The following is a 10,632-nucleotide window of genomic DNA, read 5'->3' as shown; positions in this document are numbered from 1 at the left end:
TAGACATCCTGGGCTTTCCAGCAATATATGATAGTCTATACTTTGCTCAAGATTTGATGGCCCAAACCGGCGTGGCAAATCAGCATCAGAAATTCCAGCGTTAAACGCTGGAACTGGCATAAAACTTGGAGTTAAACGCCCAAACTGGCATAAAAGCTGGCGTTTAACTCCAGAAAAGGTCTCTACACGAAAATTCTTCAAAGCTCAGCCCAAGCACACACCAAGTGGACCCAGAAGTGGATTTTTACGTCATTTACTCATTTCTGTATACCCTAGGTTACTAGTTTACTATTAATAGGATCTTTTGACATTGTATCAATACCTCATGATACTTTACACGTTTTCTTTGTGTATCTTCCACGGCATGAGTCTCTAAACCCCATGGTTGGGGGTGAGGAGCTCTGCGGTGTCTTGATGGATTAATGCAATTACTATTGTTTCTCATTCAATCATGCTTGCTTCCATTCTAAGATAATACTTGTTCTTAACCCGGATGAATGTGATGATCCGTGACAATTATCATCATTCTCAACTATGAACGTGTGCCTGACAACCACCTCCGTTCTACCTTAGATTAAGTAGTTATCTCTTGGATTCTTTAACCGGAATCTTCGTGGTATAAGCTAGAACTGATGGCGGCATTCAAGAGAATCCGGAAGGTCTAAACCTTGTCTGTGGTATTCTGAGTAGGATTCAATGATTGGATGACTGTGACGTGCTTCAAACTCCTAGCAGGCGGGGCGTTAGTGACAGACGCAAAAGAATCACTGGATTCTATTCCGGCCTGACCGAGAACCGACAGATGATTAGCCATGCTGTGACAGAGCATAGGAACATTTTCACTGAGAGGATGGGAGGTAGCCATTGACAACGGTGAAACCCTACATACAGCTTGCCATGGAAGGAACTGTGCGTGTTTGATGAAGAAGACAGTAGGAAAGCAGAGATTCAGAGGACAGAGCATCTCCAAAACCTCAACCTATTCTCCATTACTGCAAAACAAGTAACCATTTCATGTTCTTTTGCTTTTCACAATCAATCCTGATAATTTCTGATATCCTGACTAAGATTTACAAGATAACCATAGCTTGCTTCAAGCCGACAATCTCCGTGGGATTGACCCTTGCTCACACAAGGTATTACTTGGACGACCCAGTGCACTTGCTGGTTAGTTGTGCGGAGTTGCAAAAAGTGTGATTGCAATTTCGTGCACCTGTCCCCTCTTTGATGCCTTGTTAAAACCCCTTCAGAAAAAATCCTTTTTTGGGAAAAAATCATGAAGTCGGGAAAAAGAGTACATCAGGTAGCGGAGTTTGATTCTAGCTATAATAGCTCCTCATGTTAGAGTCATGCCACGATATGGGGAGATCGACGCCGTTTAAGTTGGATACTTTGTAATATCCCGTTCCAAGAACTTCACTTATCTTATATGGCCCTTTTCAATTAGTAGCGAGCTTTTCTTCACCTGATTTGTTTACGCCAATGTCATTCCTGATCAGGACCAAGTCGTCTGAGGTGAAACTTTTACGAATGACTTTCTAGTTGTATCTACTCATCATCCTTTGTTTGAGCACTGCTTCCTTTATCTGGGCCTGTTCTCAGATTTCAGGGAATAGTTCGAGCTCTTCTTTATGTGCCCTAAGATTTTTGACCTCATCATAGAATCTTACCTTTAGACTTTGCTTGTTGACTTCAACTGGTATCATGGCTTCTATGCCATAATCAAGTCGGAAGGGTGTTTCTCCAGTAAATTGAATTAGGTCTTTGTCAATCCCAATTAATATCATCTGTGAAGAAAAGTAGAGGATTGAAAGGTGGAAATATCCATGTTTTATGGGAGGATTTGCCAAAATGTTTCTAAAAATGTTGAATAGAGGTTAATGAAAATAGTTATTGTAATTGGTGTTATATCTTGTTTCTAATTTTTTGTTTCGATTTTTTTCATTTACAGGAGTGCTAAAATGGTGACAATGGTGACAATATGCTACCTAAAGAACTCAAATATGCTACCTAAAAGACTCAAGAATATTTTGATTCGTAGAGACACTAATCTATGTTACAATTTTAACTTTTGGTTGAACTTGTGTAAGAAATATAACTTGTAAAACTAATCAATGTAGACATTAATGTTATTTTGTTTTAAAATAATTTTAGTTAAACGAAGTATGTTTGAATTATCTATATTTTTACATATTATGTAAATATTGACTTGATCAGTAAAATAGTTAATATATCATTTAATTAAAAAAATAATTTGGTAAATTATGTTTGTAATTTGTATTAAAAAAATTTGTTACAGAATAAATATTGTGCTTTGTAACTAATGGAAATAAAATGTTACAAAATCAAGTTATATTTTGTAACAAAATTTTATGATAGAAAAAATATATTGTCACAAAAAATATTTTGAAGATCAAAATTTGTTATCGCTTTTGTAATGAATTTTGATTTTTGTATAAGAAAAATTTGTTACAAAATATTACTTTGAATTGTAACAGTTTAATTTTTTGTTACAAAAATATTTTGTAACGGGACATACTGTGACAGCCATTTTTTGTTACAAATTGCTGTTGTTTCAAAATTTCGATTTTTTGTAATAATTTTTTTTACTACAAATATTACTTTTTCTTGTAGTGAGGGTTGAAAGAGTCAGGATTTAAAGAGAAAGGTGTATGTCTCTGACTCTGTTGATGTATAATTGTGAAGGTTGACGGCAGGAGTTCAGACGCTGAAAGGCATGACAAATCAAAGGCTAATAAAGGGGAAATAACAACAATAACAATAATAAGAATAAAATCAAATTGGGTTGGTTTAGTTGTTAGTTTACTAATTGTTTAAGCAAGTGTCAGGTTCGAATCCCACCTTGTACGTGCAGCAATCCAATACTATGAGAAATAAATAATAATAATACACATCATCTTAAGTCTGGAACCCATATTAATATATTTTATTTATTCACTTTGTCTTACAATATGAACTTTTGTTACTTGTTTCTATCTTGTATACCCATCGAATTCTAAGGTAAAACACGACAACATAAAATAAAAATATGTAAACACAAAAGATAGATGATTCCGTTATTTTGTATATTCTAAACGACAATAAAATGAAACCAACAAATCAAGAATAATGATTGATAAAATAAAAAACATGGATAAAAAATATTTAACCACATTATTAAATAATTAAAGAAAAAATAGAGTTATGAAATGAAGCTCTAACCAATTTACTTATTATAAAACTAAAATAAATTAATTCTTATTTGTAAAAAAATATTCAAAAGTCCAAAAATTGATCATTTTTATTTTTATTAGATAATCTATTCAATAATATAAACTATTCAAATGTATAAAAACTAATCTTTTTTTCTACCTTCTACAACAAAAAATAATTATATACTATGTCCAATGAATAAAAATTAAAGACCAAATACCCAAGAACACAATAAAATAATAAAATAGTTCACACTACAACATAACAAAGATATTACTAGGCCCAAAATAAAAAAGTTTAAAAATATAATCATAATCATTAACACAAAATTATACATACCTAATTAATTTTCTTTCATGCGTCACATTCTGCAGCTTTTTTCTCCAGTCAAGATGTGCTGCTTTTTGGAGAATAAAATAACACGTATTTAGCAATAAGCTTTTCCATGTTTCTTCAACCGCTAAAGAAAAATATATCTTTTATAACGATAGTATTGACATTAGAATAAATTAATTATATGAACACGGTTGAGTGATTTCAAAAACGAATTTAAAGTACGTGCATGTGTTCAATAAATAAAAATTAAAGACCAAATACCCAAGAACACAATAAAACAATAAAATAGTTCACACTACAACATAACAAAAATATTATTGAGTCCAAAATAAAAAAGCTTAAGAATATAATCATAATCATTAACACAAAATTATACTTAATTAATTTTTTTTCATGCGTCATAGCTTGCAGCTTTTTTCTCCAGTCAAGATGTGTTGTTTTTTAGAGAACAAATTAATAAAACGTGTTTAGCGATAAGCTTTTTCACGTTTCTTCAACCGCTAAAAAATCTCTTTCATCACGATAATATTTACCTTCGAATAAATTAATTATATGAACACAATTGAGTGATTTTGAAAACAAATTTAAAATATAGACATGTGTCACATTTTTTTGCATAATCTTTTATGAAAAGTGAAAAAATGTGGAGAAGGAAAAGAAAAAAGTTGTTAAAGAGATAAATATAGAGAAAAAAATATGAATAAAATAAAAGAGAGAAAAAAGAAAAAATAGCAGGAGAAATGTGTTGTTAGTAACGAGATTTAATAATACAATGACAATGGTTTATGTAAAAAAATTAAATTGATAAACAAAGACATATAAATAATTATTATTTCTAAATATAGAAAACACGAGAAAAATATAGAACATACAGATAGGACTCATACAATGCCTCCACAACAATCAATGCATTTGGTTATTACGTCACTGTTTTACTTCTTTTCATGCTATGTTTTTCAAATCAACAGGCAACCAATATTTAATTAGTGGATAATAGTTGGGAATATTGCAGGCAGCATGAACCATGAAAGACTTCAATGACTTCTCATTTTCTGTAATTCATGTTCTGTGTTCGGTGGCCCTTGTCCCTTGTAAGATACATTGGCTTTTTTATTCATTTATTTATTTTTTATTCTTTCATTTATAGAAAAACTTGTTATTAATAGAAACTTTATCGCACTAATTGCCTGATTGGTTAAGAATAATTAATCTGTTGTCCTAACTGATGTACATAGTACTTGTTGGTACCTCTAATAATTTATATGTTAATTAACAATTGTTAGTATTTTCTTCCCAACACTGGAATAAAAAATAACATACATTATTCATTCCTTTTCCAGGTAAAATCTCATGCCTATTTTGGAACATATAAATTTGAATAACATCTAAACCTCATTTTTTGACTTTTGGTATAAGATCTAGTCATATCTGCCAAAAAGATTAAAATAAAATTCAAAATCAAAACTTAGTAGTAGCAGTAGTAGTAGTAGCAATAGTAATAGTAATAGCAGTAGTAGTAATAGTAGCAGTAGTAGTAGCAGCAGTAACAACAACAGTAGTAGTATCAGTAGCAGTGACAATAGTAACAGCAGTAGTAACAACAATAGTAGTAGTATCAGTAGCAGTAGCAGTAGCAATAATAATATTAATAAAGCTATTGATTGCATAGTGGCATTTGTAACATATCAATAAAACCATACTAACAACATATTGAAAGAAATGTATAATCTGATAATAATATTAACATAAATCTCTAAAACAGTAATAATGTGTATTAAATAGATAACAACTTTGGCATTAAATAAAAAAATTACAACGAAATATATTTCGAATGGCATCAGCAAAATGACTTAAAGAAATTATCTAAAGCCCACCACCCCTTTATATGTCAACATGAATCTTAAATGGAAAAGTTGATAAAACTTTGAAGATATATTCCTTATTTGTACAATGATAGCACAAAGGATCAAAGCAATTCACTTAACCTCTATTTACTTAATAAATTTAAAAATATCCTCAGAGATATGTAAAAAGGAGAATATGTGAAAAAAATTAAAATAAATCACCAAAATCTCTATAAAGCATTTTAATTTAAAGGTTTAACCTCTTCTCAGTCCTCTGTCTCTGATCTTTCTACTTTTTACATAAACTTTTAGGTCATTCTTCTCCTTTATTTATGTATTGAGATTAGGCAGCTTAGGTCACATTCTTAAAGATTGATAGAAGATCCTGATAGCTTATAGTTCATATAAATGTAAAACTAAAAGAAATGCATTACTAAGAATTAATTATCGAACTAAAGACCTTTTTATTCTAATTAAAAGGCAGTCAATCACCTTGTACGATGTCCATGAGTAAAATCACCATATTCCAAAAGAGGAATCTTTGTATTTTTTATCTGGCTTAACTATTAATATGGTTTGTTGTTCCTCATTGCTCTTTCTTGTTTTTATTCTTGATTTTGATGTTGAATGGTATTTTGATTGGACTCATGGTGTTTAGTTTTTAGATTTTGTTGTTGCTTATTGCTTGTTATTTTTATTGGAGTTAGATGAAGAAAGAGAGAGAAATGGGATTTGTATTGATTTATCTTGTTTTTCATAATTCTATATATAAAAAAAGCAACACGTCAGATATCTAGAATTGATATTTGAGTTTGACTAGCAAATGGATTGGACTCAACTTAGAAACAAGTGAGTAAACTCTTTGTATGTAACCTTAGCAAAAATGTAGAAGTTTAAATTTAATATTCAAGAGTACAAAGCTTTATATCATAAGACATTCAACATTCAATAACATTGTTAATTGATGTGTATATCTTTGCATATTTCTGCCATTAACCATATATGATTGATTATATTTATAGAGTGATTAAACTTTATGTCATTTTGATAAGGTTGATTAGGAAGATGAATAAGATAAATATTATATTATTCTCCACCTTTGTACCATGTATTGGATTCTTTTGGTTTCGTCTTTTATATAACAACACTTGTCACTCTCATTGCACACACATCCAAATTACTATATATGATATATATCCACACATACATAATCATCTTCTTAAATGACATGTCTCAAGTTGTAATTGAAAAATAATAAATAAATAAATAAGACTATAGTGAGTAATGCAAACTTTTGGTCATATTGACAATTTGAAGTTTCAACTTTGGCCGCTAAGTAGACAAAAGAATAAATAAAATAATAATAATTAAGCAAAAATTTCTTAGAAGGGGAAGTATTTATACTCATATAGCTGTATATGTCTTCTCTATCAATAATTTTTGAAAAAAAAAGTATTTTAATAAAAATTATTTTCATGTTTAAGTACTACCATGTTTTTCATTTTTATTTTTTCCTTTTACATGCGTTTCAGTGTCATGTGATATATGCTAGTTTGTGGTTAATTGATAACATTTTGTGATTCTTATGCCAGAATTGTATTCTCCCTATTTTTATTATTTATTTTTCTTGAATTCATTTCTATCCATAATCATGTTAATATTAAAAATAAAAATAAAAAAGAGAAATATATACAAAGGTGGCTCACATAGCATTAATCCATCTAATTTTATTAGAATTGAAATTAGCCAGTTCTTTGCCTCTGATATGCTATTGTATATACATATATCTCTCTCGCTTGTTCTACATATGGTTGGACTTGGTTCATACAGCTGGTAAATTTACACTATTTGTTTTAAGATAATTCCATAAAAAAATAAAAAAGGTTAATTTCATTATATACGTTCAAACTTTATATGATTATCTGTCATTTTATATAAATATAAGGCCATCTCTCACATGATGTTATCATTTTTGGATTTAATTATGGAATAAGGTTATTAATTTAAAAATTATTGTATAATAAAATGTGTAAAGTTTAGTTTTAAATATAAATGCTGTGCATCTATTGAAATTGTAAGAATCGTGACTAATTAATTGTTTAATAAAATAATTAATATTGCACAAATTAGGTTCTTAAAATTTAGGATGTGAATTAGAAAAAATAAATATGATTTTTGGACTCAGTAGATTTTTTCGAGTAAAACTGCGAACCGGCAGCTGAATTGGTTTAAGTCTGTCTGGTACTGTGTGAGAATAATTAAAAACAGTAGAAAACCTCAAGAAAATATTAGAAATTAAAAATCAGGTATTAATTTTAAAGGTTTGGCCAAAAGTTGGGCCAAACGGGCTACAAATTCTAACGGGTTGGACCGGGCCTGTAAGAACCGCGCTTAATTAACTGTTTAATTAAGTAATTAATTGCCCCACATTAGGTTGCGAATAATTAGAGTGAGAATTTGAGGATTCAAATATGATTTTTGGACTCAGTAGGTTTTTCTGAGTCAGAAAATGTGTTTTCTGTGAAAAACCGTGAACCGGTAATTGAACTAGTCGAACTGGTTCAAGTCTACCCGGTACTGCGTGAGAAAAAGTGAAAACGGTCAAAAACCTTAGAAAAATATTAGAAATGGAAAATTGGGCATAATTTTAAAGGTTTGGCCCGAAGTTGGGCCAAACGGGCTAAAAACACTAACGGGTTAGACCGGGCCCAAGTTGGGCCCAAGCTCAACATATATAAAGGTTCATTTAATGAACCTTTTAGCAACAATACACTCATAACACAACACACTCAGCTGAAAAGAAAAGAGGGAGAGGAGAAGAGAAAATACTATTCACCTACCACTTCAATCCATGATTCGTGTGCCGTCAGTACCTACGCGAAGCGCTTGCCGAGCCCATCACATCTATCTAAGTTTTGTGGAAGATTTTTGAGTTTCCTTGTCCAGTTTTTGTGCCCTTGAGAAATTTGAATTTTTGGACTTTTGATTAAGTGAAATCTTGTGTTTTGGGTGTTTATGTGCACTCTAGCCTTTTGTTAGCATTGGATTTGGCATCCATAACAGTTGGGCAAGGTAAGAGCTCTTGAAACCCTTGTGAAATTATGTTTATATTGATTCCTAGGTTGATTTGTGATGATTTATGTATATATATATATAGTTTGATTATTGCGAGTTTGGGAGCTATTGGAACTTGTTGGTGCTTGATGAAATGGAATTGAAAGCTTGGAGTGTGGTTGAGATCTTGCTTGTGCTCACTTTTGAGTTTTGGCATATAGGGAATCAGCCATGGTATGGTTTCAGTTTTCTCTATGTAGTATATAATATTCATGGACACTTAGGCTAGTGACCTATAGGATAGGTTTGATTTGATGTGGTTGTTGATGTTGGTTGGTTGAATGAGGTTTAATGAATTAATATTGGTAATGTTGTTGATTAATGATGTTGAGATATGATGTATTATGAATTTGGATGAATGAATATTATTGAGTATTAACATATAGCATAAATGAGTTTGATGATGGAGATTGATAGTGATATAATGAGGATGGGTGCATGTGTTGGTGGGAAAAATTGTTTGTGATGTATATGTTTGATAATTGAGATTGAAAATGATGAAGTGTGATGGAAAAATTTGATATGAATGATAAATTGTGACCCAAGAGGGTAGATTGTGTTGTAAATGGGAGTTTGGTATTGTTTTTGTTGGATGTGGTTTGAGGATTTGGAAAAATTGGTAATTTGTGACTTTTGGTAAAAGTTAGTTTTTGGTGAACTTTATATGATAATAACTTATGCCTTGGTTTTCAAAATTTGTTGAAAATTTTTTGAGATTAAAGCTTATTGAAGACTCTTCAAATTGATATAAAGTTTGTAAGATTTGGATTTTTATAGAGGAAGTTATGATCATTCAAAGATTGGTGTAAAAATCTGAAATTCTGCAAAGTTGCAGAATTTTGTGATTTCTGATATGTGCGCACGCACAGCCTTGTGCGCATGCACACCCCTGCGAAATTTTAAACCTATGCATACGCATAGATCTATGCATATGCACATGCAGGGGAAGGCTTCCTGTTTGCAGCGCTAGCACAGCTTGTGCGCGCACAAACCCAATGAGGATTTGCAACCTGTGCGCACGCATAGCCCTGTGCGCACGCACATGTTGGTAAGGTCAGTCTGTTGAGGGCGCTAGCACAGGTTGTGTGAGCGAACAGACATTGTGAACTTTTGCACCTGTGCGTATGCACACCTCTATGCGTATGCACACGTTTTAGAACTTCTCCAGGGCATGCGTGCGCACACTCCTGTGCATATGCACACGTCATGTTTCTCAAATTTAACTTTGTTTTCAACTATTTCACCTTCCCAACAAGATTGTAAGCTTCTATAACACCATTTTAAGACTTTTGGACATAATTTTGGGCCTTTAAAACATGGGAAAGAACCTAAGGGGTTTAGTTGACATTATTTTGAAAATTTAGAAAATGGAGGCTAGGTTTCTGGTGTACTGAGGATGGTTTGATGGCATGTGAAGGTAGACTGGTATGTGAAATGAGAACTGATGAACTGTTGAGTTCAGAACTAAAATGTGTATTGACATTGGTTGAGATGATTTGGGGACTCTGGATGAGATGATGGATCCATGTTATACTGAAAATGTTTTCTGAAAACAACTGAAGAACTGATTTATACTGAGATTATGAGACGCTATGCGCCCGGTAGGGACGGTGGTTAATCCCGACTATTGAGGTAGCAGTGGCGGTGTAAGAACGGTGGTTAAACCCGCTTACGTTGAGATGTGAGGTCTGTGGCAAGAGTATCCTGCTCGCATCCCTTCAGATCAATAGGGTGTGCAGGCACAAAATCTTAGACGGTGATCCGAGCACCATATCTTGGGGGTTCCCAAATGATGATTCCGAAGGGCGACATCTCCAACATATATAAGTTCCTTAATTGACCCCATTCAGCACACCGCATACACAAACACAACACATGCAGCTGAAAAGGGGAAGAAGGAGAGAAACCTCCATTATTACTATTCATCTTCAACTTTCCAAGCTCATAACTTGAGCTACGGAACTCCGATTGCCGCACCGTTTGTGGCCACCCGATCACCACGAAGAGCTCTACAAATCCTACTCAAGGAACTAGTAAGAAAATCACAAAATCCCTCTTAGATTTTCCTTTCAAAATTTCGATTTTTTAGAGTTTTGTATTGAGTGAAATTTTGTGATCTTGGGTG

At 32.2% G+C, this 10,632-nt stretch overlaps 1 pseudogene; it reads right to left on the bottom strand.

The window, feature by feature from the left end:
* Positions 1 to 5,007: 5,007 nt before the first annotated feature.
* The window catches only part of LOC140184104 (uncharacterized), a 39,920-nt pseudogene continuing 34,295 nt past the window's right edge, over positions 5,008 to 10,632 (bottom strand).

This window comes from Arachis hypogaea, chromosome 4, assembly GCF_003086295.3.
Source record: "Arachis hypogaea cultivar Tifrunner chromosome 4, arahy.Tifrunner.gnm2.J5K5, whole genome shotgun sequence".
NCBI classification, from domain to species: domain Eukaryota; kingdom Viridiplantae; phylum Streptophyta; class Magnoliopsida; order Fabales; family Fabaceae; genus Arachis; species Arachis hypogaea.
The sequence above is the reverse complement of the archived record's forward strand: the minus strand, read 5'-3'. Positions and strand labels throughout refer to the sequence as shown.